Source organism: Puma concolor, chromosome A3 (assembly GCF_028749965.1).
Source record: "Puma concolor isolate L17-30 chromosome A3, mPumCon1.1.hap2, whole genome shotgun sequence".
Lineage (NCBI taxonomy): Eukaryota > Metazoa > Chordata > Mammalia > Carnivora > Felidae > Puma > Puma concolor.
In genome coordinates, this window is record NC_141669.1 from 128962708 (window position 1) to 128979241 (window position 16534).

The window sequence follows — 16534 nt, forward strand, 5'->3', positions numbered from 1 at the left end:
TTTATCCATTCATCCATCAATGGACATTTGGGCTCTTTCCATACTTTGGCTATTGTTGATAGTACTGCTATAAACATGGGGGTGCATGTGTCCCTTCGAAACAGCACACTTGTATCTCTTGGATAAATACCTAGTAGTGCAATTGCTGGGTCGTAGGGTAGTTGTATTTTTAGTTTTTTGAGAACCTCCATAATGTTTTCCAGAGTGGCTGCAGCAGCCTGCATTCCCAAGTACTTTATTTTTTTTTAACTGGCAATTAATATTCCTGTATAAGTAACACATATATAATGGGGCACCTGGCTGTTTCAGTTGATGGAGTGTGCGACTCTTGATCTCAGCATTGTGAGTTCAAGACCCACATTGGATGTAGAGATGCCTTTAAAAAATAAATTAAAATGTATAGTATATAGTATACATACAACACATTTTGTTTTTTCATTTATCAAATGATAGACACTTGTGTTGTTTCTATTTTGGGCTATCATGAGTAATGCAACTATGAACATTCAGGTACAAGTTTTTGTGTGGCTATATGTTTTTAATTCTCTTGGGCATATACCTAGAGGTGGAATTTGGGGGTCATATGGTAACTCTATGTTTAACTTTTTGAGGAAACACCAAACTGTTTTCCAAAGTGGCTGCACCATTTCACATTCCCACCAACAGCACATGAAGGTTTCAATTTCTCTGCACTCTTGCCAACAGTTGTTATTATCTATTTTTTTTATTATAGCTGACCCTTGAACATTAGGGACAGTGACCCCACACACACAGTTGAAAATCTGCACATAATTTTTGGCTCCACCAAAGCATAACTACTCATAGCCTACTATTGACTGGAAGCCTTACTGACAACATAGTTACTTAATACATATTCTGTATGTTATATATACACTGCATTCTTACAATAAAGTAAACTGGAGAAAAGAAAATGTTATTAAGAAAATCATAAGAAAGAGAAAACAGGGGCTCCTGGCTAACTCAGTTGGTAAAGCATGGGACTCTTGATCTCAGGGTCGCAAGTTCAAGCCCCACGTTGGGTGTAGAGCTTATGCTTAAAAAAAGAAGAAGAGGGTGGCTCATTCAGTTGAACTTCCAACTTCGGCTCAGGTCATGATCTCATGGTTCATGGGTTCGAGCCCCGCATCAGGCTATGTGCTGATAGCTCAGAGCCTGGAGCCTGCTTCGGATTCTGTGTCTCCCTTTCTCCCTGCTCCTCCCCTGCTCATGCTCTGTCTTTCTCTATCTCTCAAAAATAAATAAACATAAACAAAAAATTTAAAAAAAATAAAGAATAAAGAGAAAATACATATGTGGTACTCTACTGTATTTGTGGGAAAAAAATCCATGTATAAGTGGACTCATGCAGTTCAAACCTGTGTTGTTCAGGGTCAATTGTGGAGCCATCTTAGTGGGTGTGAAGTGATAGTTCCTCGTGGTTTTTATTTACATTATTTTTATTTTATTTATTTATTTAATTTACATTATTTTATTTATTTATATTTAATTACATTACATTTCCTTACTGACTGGTGTTGTTGAGTATCGCTTTGCCCTGATAAACTCAAACAGGCTCTTTCTGATCTTTCAGGTTTCAGAGTAGACGTCATCCCCATCATAAGGGCCTTCCCTAAGTCTTCACTGCAGTGATAGGATCCTTCTATAAATGTTTCTAGTTCTTTCCCCTCTCTGCATGTTAGGTAAGACGGTACTTTCCTGCCCCCCTTGACACTGGGTATGGCTATATGACTTAATTTGACCAATGAAAGGTGAACAGAAGGGAAATGTGTCATTTCTGGGCAAAGGATCTAAGAAGCAGTTCACTTGTTGCCATAATCCCCTTCTTGCTGCTTCAGTAATGATCAAATTTCACATTGAGGTGAAGCCTGGGCCTATGAGTAATTATAATAAGCAGACTTCCCAGTCTGATGCTCCTGATGTTGTTTTGACGAGTTTGGCAGTGCCTCCCAAATTTAAACATAGAGTTAAAACATATGAGCCAAGGGGCGCCTGGGTGGTTCAGTCAGTTGAGCAACTGACTTCAGCTCAGGTCATGATCTTGCGGTTTGTGAGTTCGAGCCCCACGTCAGGCTCTGTGCTGACAGCTCAGAGCCTGGAGCCTGCTTCGGATTCTGTGTCTCCCTCTCACTCTGCCCCTCCCCCACTCATGCTCTGTCTCAGAAATAAATAAACATCAAAAAATTAAAAAATATAAAAAATAAAACATATGACCCAATAATTTCACTTGTAGTACCCAAGAAATTTAAATAAATATGTCTTCCCCCAAATGGGTTCATGTATGTTCATAGCAACATCATTCATAATAGCCAAAAAAAAAAAAAAAAAAAAGGAAACAACCTGAATGCCCATCATCTGATAAATGAACAAAATGTGGCATATCCATATAATGGAATATTATGTAGCCACATATAAAAGAATGGAGTACTGTGCATGCTATAACATGGATGCTCCTGGAAAACATGTTACGAGAAACTAGTCACATGTTGTATAATTCCATTTACATAAATTTTCTAGAACAGGCAAATACATGGAGACAAAAAGTAGATTCATGGTTGCCTAGGGCTGAGTGTGTGTGTGTGTGTGTGTGTGTGTGTGTGTGTGTGTGTGTGTGTGTGTGAAAATTGGGGATGATAGTTAGAGTTATGGGGCTTTTCTTGGGCTTTCATTTGATGAAAATGTTCTAAAATTGATTTTGGTGATGTTGCTTTAAGTGGCTGGGAAACATGGTATATGAATTGTATCTCAATAAAACTTACAAAAATTAGGGTATTGATGTACTTCATAAGGCTATTGTGAGAATTAAATCAGTCAATGTGCATAAATCATAGAATAATGTTTAAAACATAAGTGCTCAAAGGGCGCCTGGGTGGCTCAGTTGGTTAAGCATCTGACTTCAGCTCAGGTCATGATCTCACAACTTGGGAGTTCAAGCCCCACATTGGGCTCTGTGCTGACAGCTCAGAGCCTGGAGCCTGCTTTAGATTCTGTGTCTCCTCTTTCTCTGCCCCTTCCCTGCTCACGCTCGCCCTCTCTCTCTCTCTCTCTCTTCAAAAATAAACAAACATTAAAAAAATTAAAAATATATTTAAAAAAACATAAGTGCTCAAGAAGGCTTATATTGTTAATATTTCCTTGAGACATCTGATGCCTTTTCTTTCTTTCTTTTGTTCTTTCTTTCTTTCTTTCTTTCTTTCTAAATTTTTTTTTTTTTTTTAAATTTTTTTTTTTTCAACGTTTTTATTTATTTATGGGACAGACAGAGACAGAGCATGAACGGGGGAGGGGCAGAGAGAGAGGGAGACACAGAATCGGAAACAGGCTCCAGGCTCCGAGCCATCAGCCCAGAGCCTGACGCGGGGCTCGAACTCACGGACCGTGAGATCGTGACCTGGTTGAAGTCGGACCCTTAACCGACCGCGCCACCCAGGCGCCCCTAAATTTTATTTTTAAGTAATCTCTATATGCATCTTGGGGCTCGAACTCACAACCCTGAGATTAAGAGTTGCACGTTCCACCAACAGAACAGCCAGGTGCCCCACACCTGATGCCTCTAATCTGATTTCAACAGTCAACTGTTTCTTACAATAAAATGATTTCTAATTAAGACCACAGCCAAAAGCAAAATTGCACCATGACTATAACTTGTTTTAAGAAAGATTAAGACAGGAGCACCTGGGTGGCTCAGTTAACCGTCCAGCTCTTGATCTCAGCACAGGTCTTGATCTCAGGGTCGTGAGTTCAAGTCCTGCATTGGGCTCGGCACTGGCTGTGAAGCCTACTTAAAAAAAGAAAAAAAAAAAGATGAAGACATTATAGGGTAGAAACAAAAATGAGGCAGGCATAATAAAATCAATACAGTGAATTTGTACAGATGCATACATTTTATTTGAATGCATAGAAGGGACGATGAATCAATTAGGATTAGATGTGGTTGCATGTGACAACAAAACAAAACAGGGTTTAAACAACACAGAAGATCATTTGGCTTCATTCATAACTGAAGTCTAGGTTGGTAGTTCAAGACCTATATGAGATTTTTGTTCCATAAAGACCTTAGTAATGCGTGCTCCTTCTACCTACTGGTCTGCTATCCTCACCCTCCTGGTCCAAGGTAGCAGCTAGCGTGGCAGCCATTTTGTCCAAATCTGTTCCCACTTTGGAGCCTGTGCACCTATTCTTTCTTCCTAGAAATCTCGCTGAGTGCCTCTTGCCCCATCTTTGGTTCTCAGCTTTGGAACATGGTCACCTCTCCACAGCTGACTGTCCTGACCACATGTCCCACTCCCTCTTACCAACCTGCAGTCTTTCCTTCATCTCACTTATCACCTGTCTGTATTGGTTCTATTACCTAGTAAAGGTGTGACCTTGGGCAAATTCCTTTATCTCCCTGTGCCTTATTTTCTCTACCTGTAAAATGGAGATATAATAGCACCAACAGGAAGGTTACATGAAGGTTCAAATTCATGAGAATGGTTAACCCTGAACACGGCGGAGGGAACGAGATGGAATTATCCCCAGTGTCTGTTTTTGTTCCAGAACATATGAAGATATTATGTTAGTAAGCTGACCTTAAGTCGGTGCCACTGTTTGGTAGTAGAATATTGCTCAATATTAATTATTAACATCCATCTTGACTCCCTGAGGATAAAGTCAGTTAGAAACTCTGTGCTGAATTGGATGGGAAGACTGAGTTCTCCTAAACACAGCTCAAGTTCTGGTGTTGATATCAGGCGCCTCCCTCCCAGAAGGAAAATAAGTCTTTTTTTCCAGCCTGAGCTTCTTAGACTCAGGTTTGGAGAAGAGATAAGGAATTAGATGAAATTGCCTCACTCAGTTGCATATGTCTGACTCTTGATATTGGCTCGGGTCATGATCCTGCAGCCAGTCGTGGGATTGAGCCCCATGTTGGGAATCTCTCTCTCCCTCTCTCTCTCTGCCTCTCCCCTGCTTACATGCCTTGCCCTTTCTCTCTCTCTCTCTCTCAAAATAAATAAACATTTTTAAAAATATGTATTTTAGACAAGTGCAGCAAATCTCCAAAGCTCTTGACATCTTTGACCACCAAGCATCTCACATGTGTCTTGCTCATTCTTGGGCAAGGTTGTCAAGGTTTCTACATCTACCCGGATCTTATCATTTGCAAATCACACAGGGGAATTAAGATGTAAAGACAGCCTGGATTTGGCACCATCTAATAACAAAGCTGCAACCCTTGGAGCAGCATTCATGATCCAGGGAGATGCTCAACACTCACGGAATGTAGTCACGTGGTACCAGGGTGTAAGTCAATGCTAAACATACTTTGTGCCATGACAAGTCCAAACAGATCCTTGCGGCATGCTGGGAAGGACAAGATCTTATCTGTAGGTGGAAAGAATCATGATTGGGTTGCTAAAGGGAGCTGCATTTTCAGAGAAGTTTTATTTCCTTGGGAACATTGTACTAGCCCTCCTGCGAACACAGGTGTTTCTTTAGAAATTGCCTTAGATCTGATACATCATTTTATCATTTATTTTATTCATATTGTATTTTTCCCTTCAGATTGGAAAGAGTGGCAATACTTTTTTACTCTCTGATTAGTTTTTTAAATGCTTATTTATTTTTGAGAGAGAGACAGAGACAGAGCATGAGCGGGAGAGGGGCAGAGAGAGAGGAAGACACAGAATCAGAAGCAGGCTCCAGGCTCTGAGCTGTCCGCACAGGGCCTGATGCAGGGTTTGAACTCACAAACTGTGAGATCATGACCTGAGCCGAAGTCAGGTGCTTAACCGACTGAGCCACCCAGGCACCCCTTTCCCCTCTGATTAGTTTTAAATATATGGTTAGTGTTTTTAAAAATCAAGTATTAGATGGGGCGCCTGGGTGGCTCAGTCGATTAAGCGTCCAACTTCGGCTCAGGTCATGATCTTGTGGTTCCTGAGTTTGAGGCCATGTCTGGCAAAGCCTGGAGCCTGCTTCGGATTCTGTGTCTCCCTCTTTCTCTGCCCCTCCCCCGCTCATGCTCTGTCTCTCTCACTCTCAAAAATGAATAAATGTTAAAAAAAATTTTTTTTAAATCAAGTATTAGGGAGGAGCGCCTGGGTGCTCAATCCATCTCAGGTGGTGATCTCACGGTTTGTGAGTTCAGTTTGAGCCCCTCTTTGGGCTCTGTGCTGACAGTACGGAGCCTGCTTGGAAGTCTCTCTCCCTTCCTCTCTCCCAGCCCCTCCCCCACTCTCTCTCAAAATAAATAAATAAAGTTAAAAAAAAGCACACATTAGGGAAAATTAAAAGAAGCAACTAAAAATCATCTATAATTTCACCTTCCAGATATAATTGTGGCTAACATTTTAGTGTTGTGTGCCTCTTGACTGTAACAGAAATTTCCTATTTTCTCAATAGCTGTTATCCACTTTTCCTTAGCAGTAAAACTCTAGATGTTTAGTTGGGTCTATAGCTGCTCAGAATAAAATCTATATTTGCCAGCATCTTTGCCCACAGAGTAGGTCCTGGCCATGAGATGGAAGCAGAAGTTGTCTGTATGACTTCCAGGAAGTGTGATTAAGGAGAGAATATGAGTTCTTCTTTCCCTGCCCCTTCCTTCATGTTTGCTGGAATGAGGCCTGATGGCTGGAGTTTCAGCAGCCATTTTGGACAGTGTAGTAGAAGCCATGTGATGATGATGTGGACCAAGAGGATAGAAGGAGTCTGGGTCACCCTATCTGCCCTTTTATCAAGAGAAATCAACTTTGAATTTCTTTGATTCAGTATACATTCACCAAGTTTGGCAGTAAATCTAATGTCAACTCTTTTGGGGGGCTCTTTCCCATCTCTTGGAATCACCTAAACAAAACAAAATAATAAGAACCCAGCTTCCCATAATACAATAAAATTGGGGAGGCACCTGGGTCACTCAGTCAATTAAGGGTCCGACTTCAGCTTAGGTCATGATCTTACAGTTCGTGAGTTGGAGCCCTGCCTCCGGCTCACTGCTGTCAGCTCAGAGCCTGCTTTGGATCCTCTGTTCCCCTCTCCCTCTGCCCTTTCCATGCTCATGCTCTCTCTCTGAAAAATTAATAAACATTAAAAAAAAAAAAGGAATAAAGAAAATTGGGATAGGCCCTTTAGTTTTCTGCTCAATGATCACTGCTGATTTGCTCAGAGACTGAGTCCAAAACCATGTCCTATTAGAGTTAGATGGCACTCCTCTTAGCAACCATTTCCTTTGCACCAAGTCTGTCCAAGCATGGACTACTCTCAAGAGACTTGCTGCTTCCCAGGGTGCTACAGGAGTGAGAGGTGTAGGTCTTAACTATTCAGAAATTCAACACCTTCTGCCCTTCCAGGCTAGCTGCCATGAATATTTGTTATAATAATGGCTGCTCAACATCCTTGGACTCCTTCCCCTTCCAGTGTTGGGGAACATCCCATCTTATCAATTCATGCTTCTCTAAGACTGAGACTAGATAATGACTTTCTCAGGGTCTCTGCAGCTAGAGTGACCTAACTAGTCCATGACCTAGACTCTGCCAACCAGAAGCATCAGTGCCAGTCTTCAATAGGAAGCAGAGAGCCACGGTTGGAATCCACTCTAGCCAGCATGGCAGGAGAAACTCTCAGCTTCAGAGGCTGCAGTGGCCTCTGGTCTTATGGGCAGAGGATAAATCACAATGTCTAGAAGCAGCAGTAGTGTCTTGAACAAAGGAGATCTGTGGAGTGATTTGGCCATTGTTTCTGGATATAACCTTCAGGTCTGGAGATTATCAACCTATCTCATTCCTCTAGAGATATCTATAGCTATATAGGGAGATATCTATGTAGATACGGACATAGAGAAAGAGACAGAGGGAGGGAGGGAGGGAGGGAGAGAGAGAGAGAGAGATTGTATGGAATTGGCTCATGCAATTATGGAGCGAGCAAATCCAAAATTTGTAGAGCCAATGTCCCAGTTCAAGTCTGAAGGTTGGGAGTTGCCGTAGAATCAGGAAGTGTTGATTCCAGTTCTAAAAAGGCCATCAGACAGGAAGAATACTTTCTTACTCAGTGAAGAGTCACTCTTTTATTCTAATCAGGCCTTCGACTGCTTGGATGAGGCTCTCTCACCTTATGGAGGTCAATCTTTTACGCAGCCTAATGATTTAAATGTTAATCTCTCTCTTTTATTTAAAAAAATTTTTTTTAATGCTTATTTATTTATTTTGAGAGAGAGAGAGAAAGAGAGAAAGCATGAGTGGGGGAGAGTCAGAGAGAAAGGGAGAGAGAGAATCCCAAGTAGGCTCCACACTGCCAGTGCAGAACCCGAGGTGGGGCTCGATCCCATAAACCTTGATATCATGGCCTGAGCTGAAATCAGGAGTCAGATGCTCAACTGACTGAGCCACTCAGGCGCCCCTAAATGTTAATCTCATCCAAAAACACACTTAGAGAAACACCCAAGATAATGTTTGACCAAATATCTGGGCATCTTATGGTCCAGTCAAGTTGACATGAAATTAACCATCACACTGCCCCATAAAGAACTCTCTGGGATTTAGTTGTTTGTATTCAACTTAAATAGCCTATACCCCTTTCCTGTGTTAAGGAATCTGTATCTCCACAGAAGCACTCTTCTCAAAACCTTCTTCTCATAACCTTGATGACAAATACCTCTATTGCTTTCACCTCTGGTCTCTTCAATTTCACCTTCCTTGATGGGCCTGAAGTTTAGCTTCCCCTTCTTTCAGTTGGTAAGTCCACAGCAGCAAAAAGCACAAAATCTGATTATTTTCTTAATAGTTCACCCATCAGATTCCATCTTACCATATGTGATGCTTTCTTGGGGTGCCTGGTTGGCTCAGTCAGCAGAGCATGCAGCTCTTGATCTTGAGGTTGTAGGTTTGAGCCCCATGTTGGGTGTAGAGATTACTTTTTAAAAAGTCTAAAATAAAAAAGCATTTATAATCTGATTTCTTAAGATATTTTAGATAATTCTTTGTCAGCATACATGAAGCTACATACATTTTAATGGCTACAGTTTTCCATTGTAGGAATGTGACACAATTGAGTGAACTATTTCTTCTGTTTTTTTTTCTTTTTCTTTCTTTCTGTCTTTCTTCCTCCCTCCCTCCCTCCCTCCCTCCCTCCCTCCCTTCCTCTTCCTTCCTTCCTTTCTCTTTCTTTCTTCCTTCCTCCCTCCCTCCCTCCTTTCTTCCTTTTTTTCTTTCTTTCTTTTCTTTCTCCCTCCCTCCCTCCCTCCCTCCCTCCCTCCCTCTCTCTCTCTCTCTCTCTTTCTCTCTTTCTTTCTTTCTTTCTTGTATGCTCTGCATCCAGCATAGAGCCCAATGTGGGCTTGAACTCATGACCCTGAGATCAAGACCTGAGCTGAGATTAACAGTTAGGCACTTGGGGCGCCTGAGTGGCTCAGTCAGCTAAGTGTCTGACTTCAGCTCAGGTCATGATCTCGAGGTTTGTGAGTTCGAGCCTCGTGTTAGGCTCTGTGCTGACAGCTCAGAGCCTGGAGCCTGCTTTGGATTCCGTGTCTCCCTCTCTCTCTGCCCCTCCCCTGCTTGTACTCTGTCTCTCTCTCTCTCTCTCTCAGAAATAAATAAACATTAAAAAAAAAAAAAGAGAGAGAGACACTTAACCAACTGAGCCACCCAGGTGCCCCTGAATGATTTCTTTGCTGATACACATTTGGATCATTTACAAATTTTTCACTAGAAACAGTGCTTTGATGTACATATGATTGCGTGTACTTGTCTGGATTACTTTTGGCTTGTATGTCAAAGTTCAGTTATGAGACAGAAACTATAGTAGTTATTTTAACAGAAAAAATTTAATGTAAAGAATTATTTGGGGTGCCTGGGTGGCTCAGCCGGTTAAGCGTCCGACTTCAGCTCAGGTCATGATCTCGCAGTCTGTGGGTTCAAGCCCCGCGTTGGGCTCTGTGCTGACAGCTCAGAGCCTGGAGCCTGCTTGGGATTGTGTCTCCCTCCCTCTCTGTGCCCTGTTCCTGCTCATATTCTGTCTCTCTCTCTATCAAAAATAAACATTAAAAAAATATTATTCAAGGCTCCAAATAACCACAGCAATATTGAGAAAGAACAAAGTTGGAGGCATCATGCTTCCTGATTTTAAACTATGTTACAAAGTATGGTGTGGCATAAAAACAGACACATAGCTCAATGGAACAGAAAGCCCAGAGATAAATCCAGATGTATGTGATCAATTAATGTACAGCAAAGGAGCCAAGGATATACAATGGGGAATCAACAGTCTCTTCAATAAATAATGTTGGGAAAACAGGACAACCACATACAAAAAAATGAAACTGGACCACTATCTCATGCCATACACAAAAATTAACTCACAATGAATTAAAGACTTGAATGGTTAAGGCCTGAAACCATAAAACTCCTAAAAGAAAATAACCAGTAAGGTCCTTGACATTGGTCTTGGTGATGATTTTTTGGATTTGACGCTAAAAGTAAAGGCAACAAAGGCAAAAAAAAAAAAAAAAAAAGTGGGACTACACCAATCTAAAAAGCTTCTGTCCAGGGGCACCTGGGTGCTTTAGTCAGTTAAGTGTCTGACTTCGGCTCAGGTCATGGTCTCACGGTTTATGAGTTTGAGCCCCACATTGGGCTCCCTGCTGTCAGCACAGAGCCCACTTTGAATCCTCTGTTCTCCTCACTCTCTGCCCCCACCCCCACTTGTCTGTCTCAAAGTAAATAAACAAAAACTTAGAAAAAAAAAAAAAAAAGCTTCTGCCCAGCAGGGGAAACCACTGACAAAATGAAATGGCCACCTACTGAATGGGAGAAAATATTTTCAAATTATATATCTGATAAGGAGTTAATATCCAAAATACATAAAGAATTCACATAACTCGGGGCGCCTGGGTGGCGCAGTCGGTTAAGCGTCCGACTTCAGCCAGGTCACGATCTCACGGTCTGTGGGTTCGAGCCCCGCGTCAGGCTCTGGGCTGACGGCTCAGAGCCTGGAGCCTGTTTCCGATTCTGTGTCTCCCTCTGTCTCTGCCCCTCCCCCGTTTATGCTCTGTCTCTCTCTGTCCCAAAAATAAATAAAAAACGTTGAAAAAAAAAATAAAAAAACAAAAAAGAATTCATATAACTCAATAGCAAAAAACAAAAACAAAAACAAAACCCCCACAAACAGCCTGATTTAAAAACGGGCAGAGGATCTGGATAGATATTTTTCCGAAGAAACATACAGATAGCCAACAGATACATGAAATGGCAGTCAACATCACTAATCATCAGGGAAATGCAAATAAAAACCACAATGAGATATCACCTCACACCTCTTAGAATGACTTTAATCAAAAAGACAAGAAATAACAAACATTGGGGAGGGTGTGGAGAAAAGGGAACTCTCATGCACTGTTGGTGGGAATGTAAATTGGTGCAGCTGCTGTGGAAAACAGTGTGGAAGTTCCTCAAAAAATGAAAAGAACTACCATATGATTCAGCAATTCCACTTCTGGGTATTTATCCAAAGGAAATGAAAATGCTAACTTGAAAAGATATCTGTTCCCCCATATTCATAGCAGCATTGTTAACAATAGCCAACACACAGAATCAATCTAAGTGTCCACCAATGTATAAATGGATAAAAAAATGTGGTATAAAAGAAAACTTAAATAAAGAAAAGAAAATGTGGTGTATATACACAATGGAATATTATTCAGCCACGTTAAAGGAAATTTTGCCATTTGCAACAACATGGATGGACCTTGAGGGCATTATGCTAAGTGAAATAAGTCAGAGAAAGAAAATATCATATGATCTCACTTGTATGTGAAATCTGAAAAAAAAAACACCTTCCCCTCCTCTGCTCACGTGCTTGCATGCTGCTCGTCTGCTTGTGCACACTCTCATGCACTCTTTCTAAAATAAAAAAAAATAATAATAAAAAATAAGCATCTGGTACCTTGCAGTTTATACAGGTGAGGATTTCAGAAATTGGTGCAGCTACAGGGTTGTGGCTCAGGGTCTCCCAGGAAGTTGTGGTCACAATATCAGCAGGGGCTACAGTCATGTGAAGGCCTGACCGGGGCTGGATGATCTATTTTCAGGATATCTTCCTCACAAGACAGAGGCCTCAGTTTCTTACTGGCTGTTAGCAGGAGGTCTCAATTACTCATTATGTGGGCCTTTGTATAGGCTGCTGGTGTCCTCAACTCACAGCAGCTAATTTCTCCCAGAGCAGGTATTTAAGAAATCACTAAGTATAGCCACTAAATTTTTTATAAACTTCAACATCGTCACCACATTCTGTTCTTTAGAAGAAAATCACTGAGTACAGCCTACACTCAAGGGAGGGGATTCAGCTCTCCCTCTTGAAGGTAGGAAATCAAAGAGTTTGTGAACGTATTTAAAGAGTAACATACCAGGTGTTAGCAACATAAAAGGCAAGAAGGAACACTAAGTATTATGGAAGTAGTAATTGCAAGGAACAGCCATGAGCTGGGGGGACAAAGGGAAGAGGCTGGAAACACCAACACTAACAAGTTTCGAGAAGCGGGACCTTTGCAGCAGAGAAGCACTAAGCGGCCGGTGTCTCTGAACCCAGAGAAAGTTCTCACGGGGCTGGGATCCAAAGTCCCCGTGGAGGAGGCATCACGGCTCAGCTTTGCTGGTGCTCTGAGCGGGTACACTGAAACTGGTTTCTGTGAGTGTTAAAAAGAACAGTAAAAAACTGCAAACTAGAATCTACTGGAAACTGGAATGATCGGCCATTCTAGGGCGAAGAGGAGCTGTTGGAGTGACACTCGCAGGAACAGGAGGCAAATAGAGCAGGTCCTTTCTACCTCCTCCAGCCCTCGTCTCCCCCCATGCGCCCCCTACTGGCGGATCCTAACAGGGAGGCTGATAGCAAAGTCCATGTACAGGTTTCCCCCGCTATTCGAAAGTAGAGCATTCCTACCGTAAGCTGAACTATCTTAAAGTGAAGGAGCAATTACTGTTAATTTATATGGATTTTTGTGAGTGGTCCAGACCCCCAAAAACAACCTCTTAGGCTTTTCTGATACTTTAGGACACATCTTGGTAACAGATGCACAAAATAAATTGAGATAAAAGTACGGATGCTCACAGACACATTTCAAAGCTATGGTGGTTTGGGACGCTTGGGTGGATCAGTCAGCTGAGTGTCTGATTCTTGATTTAGGTTCAGGTTATGATCACAGGGACATGATCCCAGGGTCACAGGATAGAGCCCCATGTCCGGCTGTGTGCTAAGCATGGAGCCTACTTAAGATGCTCTCTCTCCCTCTTGCCCCTCTCCTGTTCACATGCACATGCACATGTGCTGGCTCTCTCTCTCGCTCTCAAAATTAAAAAAAAAAAAAATCACAAAGCTATAGTGGTTTGATGCTAAGATGCCGAGTGTAGTTCCCAGGGAAGGGGCTTGGTGGGGCCACTCAGGCTGTGGCACTGCTTCAGTAACAGCAAAGCTATTTTTGCTTTTTGCCTTTGCTTTGCTTTTTTTTTTTTTTAAGCGAACATCCTCTTCTGCTTTCTTTCAGTCAGCACAGCACAGCACAGCACTAACACAGGTCTTTCATAAAAGCCAAGTGGTATAACGCAAACTTTTGGAAAGCATTCATTTAATAGTAATTGACATTAAGTGCTTCCAAAGGCCAAGTGCTGTTTTAAATCATGTAATCCAAAGCTCTTAAGAGGCGGGGTGCTTGGGTGGCTCAGTTGGGTAAGCGTCTGATTCTTGATTTCAGCTCCGCTCATGATCCCTAGGTTGTGGGATCAAGCCCAGAATCAGGGTCCATGCTGAGCATGGAGCCTGCCTGGGATGCTCTCTCTCTCTCCTTCTACCCATCTCTCCCACTGCTCTCTCTCTCTCTAAAATAAATTTAAAAAAAATTTAACTCTTAAGAGGGAGGTGTTATTTGGGGCACCAAATAACAGTTGGTTGAGTGTCCGACTCTTGGTTTCTGCTCAGGTCATGATCACACAGTTCGTGAGTTTGAGCCCTGCAGTGGGTCCAGCACTGCTGGTGCAGAGCCTGCTTGCGATTCTCTCTTTCCTTTTCTTTCTGCCCCTTCCCCCAATTGCACTCTCTCTCTCTCTCTCTCAAAATAAATAAATAATAAAACTTAAAAAAAAAGTAGGTGTTATTCTCTTGCCATTTTACAGACGAGAAAACTGATACACAGAGAAGATAACTTCCCAAAGTCACAGCTAATAAGAGGTGGAGCCAGGATTTGAACCTAGAGAGCTAGTGTCACAAGCTGTGAACTCAGTCACTCTGCTAACCTGCCTTGGTAACAAATGTTATCATCTTGCTAGGTGGTAGAATAAAATGTTGAGCAAAAACAGACCCACTCTTGGTCTTCGTGGAGCTGATAATCTAGTGGGAGAGATAAAAAATCAGCTCACTACAAATGAAAGTAAAGTTGAACTTGTGTCTGATGCTCCAAAGAATTGCACTGATCATGACAGTGCAATTAAAGAAGGAGGAGGAGGAGGAGGAGGAGGAGGAGGAGGAGGAGGAGGAGGAGATTTGACCTACTTAAGGGTTGGTTGGGAGTGGGAATGGGGCTAGACCAAAGAAGGGCTTATAGGCACCAGAGGAGGACGTTTGTTTTATCCTAAAAAACAATGGAAGTCACTCAAGGATTTTCAGCAGAGCAGTGGGGATGGGAATGGTGAACCAGACTGGATGCAGGGAAGTTGGTTATGAGGTTACTATCCAGGTGAGATAATGGCGATGGTAGAGATGGGGAGAAGTAAAGGGAGCTGTAAGATGAATTAATACTGAGAGGATATGAAGATACGGGAGGTTGGAGAGAATATTGAAGGAGAGGGAGAAATCAAGTATGTAAGACTTCTTGAATGGTGTTGTCATCCATTGAACTGGAGAATGGGGGAAGGTCTCACTGGACCAGTATTTAGGCAGTGGAATAAGACAGATCTTGGAAATTGATTGGATATCAGATTCTAAAGGAGACAGAAGACTAAGTTTTCAAAGATATAACCTGAGGGGCACCTGGGTGGCTTAGTTGGTTAAGCCTCCGACTCTTGATTTCAGCTCAGGTCATGATCTCATGGTTCATGAATTAGAGCCCCATGTCAGGCTCTGTGTGGACACTGAGGAGCCTGCTTGGGATTCTCTCTCTCCCTCTCTCTGTCCCTCCCCAGCTGTGCACTCTCTCTAAATAAATAAAATAAAGTCATTTGAGAAAGATATAACTTGACACAGATGCACTATCAAAAGTATTTGCCTCTAGCCACAAGTAGCTATTTAACTTAATTAAAATAAAAATGGAAAATTCCATTCCTTAACTAGCTACATTATAATGTGCTCAACAGCCACATTTGGCTAGTGGCTGCCATATTGGGAAGGACAGATATGACATTTTAATTGCTGCAGAATGTTCCAGTGGACCTGGGTGCCTGGTGGCTCAGTTGGTTAAGCATCTGACTCTTGATCTCAGTTCAGGTCTTGATCTCACGGTAGTGAGTCCAAGCCTCATATGGGCTTTGTGCTGGGCATGGAGCCTACAGAAAGAAAGAAAGAGAGAAAGAGAGAGAGAGAGAGAGAGAAAGAAAGAAAGAAAGAAAGAAAGAAAGAAAGAAAGAAAGAAAGAAAGAAAGGAAGGAAGGAAAGAAAGAGAAAGAACGAACCTGGGTGGCTCAGTAGGTTAAGTGTCTGACCTTGGGTCAGGTCATGATCTCACAGTTCGTGAGTTTGAGCCCTGCATTGGGCCCTCTGAGTCTACTTCAGATCGTCTGTCTCCCTCTCTCTGCTCCTTCCCTGCTCTCTCTCACTCTCTAAATTAATTAATTAATTAATTAATTAAGAGGGAAAGAAAGTTCTCCAATGGACAGCACTGCTCTACAATTGGCATTATTTGATGTTTTGTAGTAAACAAAGTCCATGTCCATCTTTGCTTTTAATCCAGTGTGATGTTGTCTTGGGTTTCTAAGAATTCGAGTCAATGCTCTAAACACTGACATCTACCATGTGTCATGCTGAGCTCTAAGACAGTAAGACTTAAAATATGGACTGTACCTGATGCCCATTTATAATCTGTTTATTACCTACTCAGGACAATACAAGTACAGAAATTGAGAATAAGATTTTCGAAAGTCTTCTAGCAAACTGACATTGCTATAAAATATAAAATTTCATTATATGTCACATAAGTACCAGTCTGCAATGGATTGTTAATTTTTAATTAATTGTTACTTATTTTTTAAATATTTTATTTATTTTTTTAAGTTTACTTATAATTTTGAGAGAGAGAGAGAGCAAGAGAGCAATAGGGGCAGAGAGAGGAGAGAATCTCAAGCAGGCTCTGCACTGTCAGCACAGAGCCTGATGTGGGGCTTGAAGTCATGAACCATGAGATCATGACCTGAGCCAAAACCAAGAGTCGGACAGTTAACCAACTGAGCCCCCCAGGTACCCCTTTAAGATTTTATTTTTAAGTAATCTCCATACTCAACATGGAGTTCAAACTCACAACCCTGAAATCAAGAGTCTCACGCCCTACCACTGAACCAGCCAGGCA

The 16534-nt window shown here is 41.9% G+C and overlaps 1 protein-coding gene across 4 annotated transcripts in view; it reads right to left on the reverse strand.

Annotated features, from left to right (window-relative positions):
• STAU1 (staufen double-stranded RNA binding protein 1) overlaps positions 1–16534 on the reverse strand; it is a 94200-nt gene that overhangs the window by 74912 nt on the left and 2754 nt on the right. For 3 of the 4 annotated variants that reach the window (XM_086702434.1, XM_086702451.1, XM_086702443.1), the window contains exon 2: positions 8800–8917. The gene's annotated coding sequence lies outside the window, so the exon portion shown is untranslated. Of the gene's footprint in view, positions 1–3693; positions 3784–8799; positions 8918–16534 lie in introns of those variants that run through there. The other variant, XM_086702435.1, reaches the window with a different exon arrangement.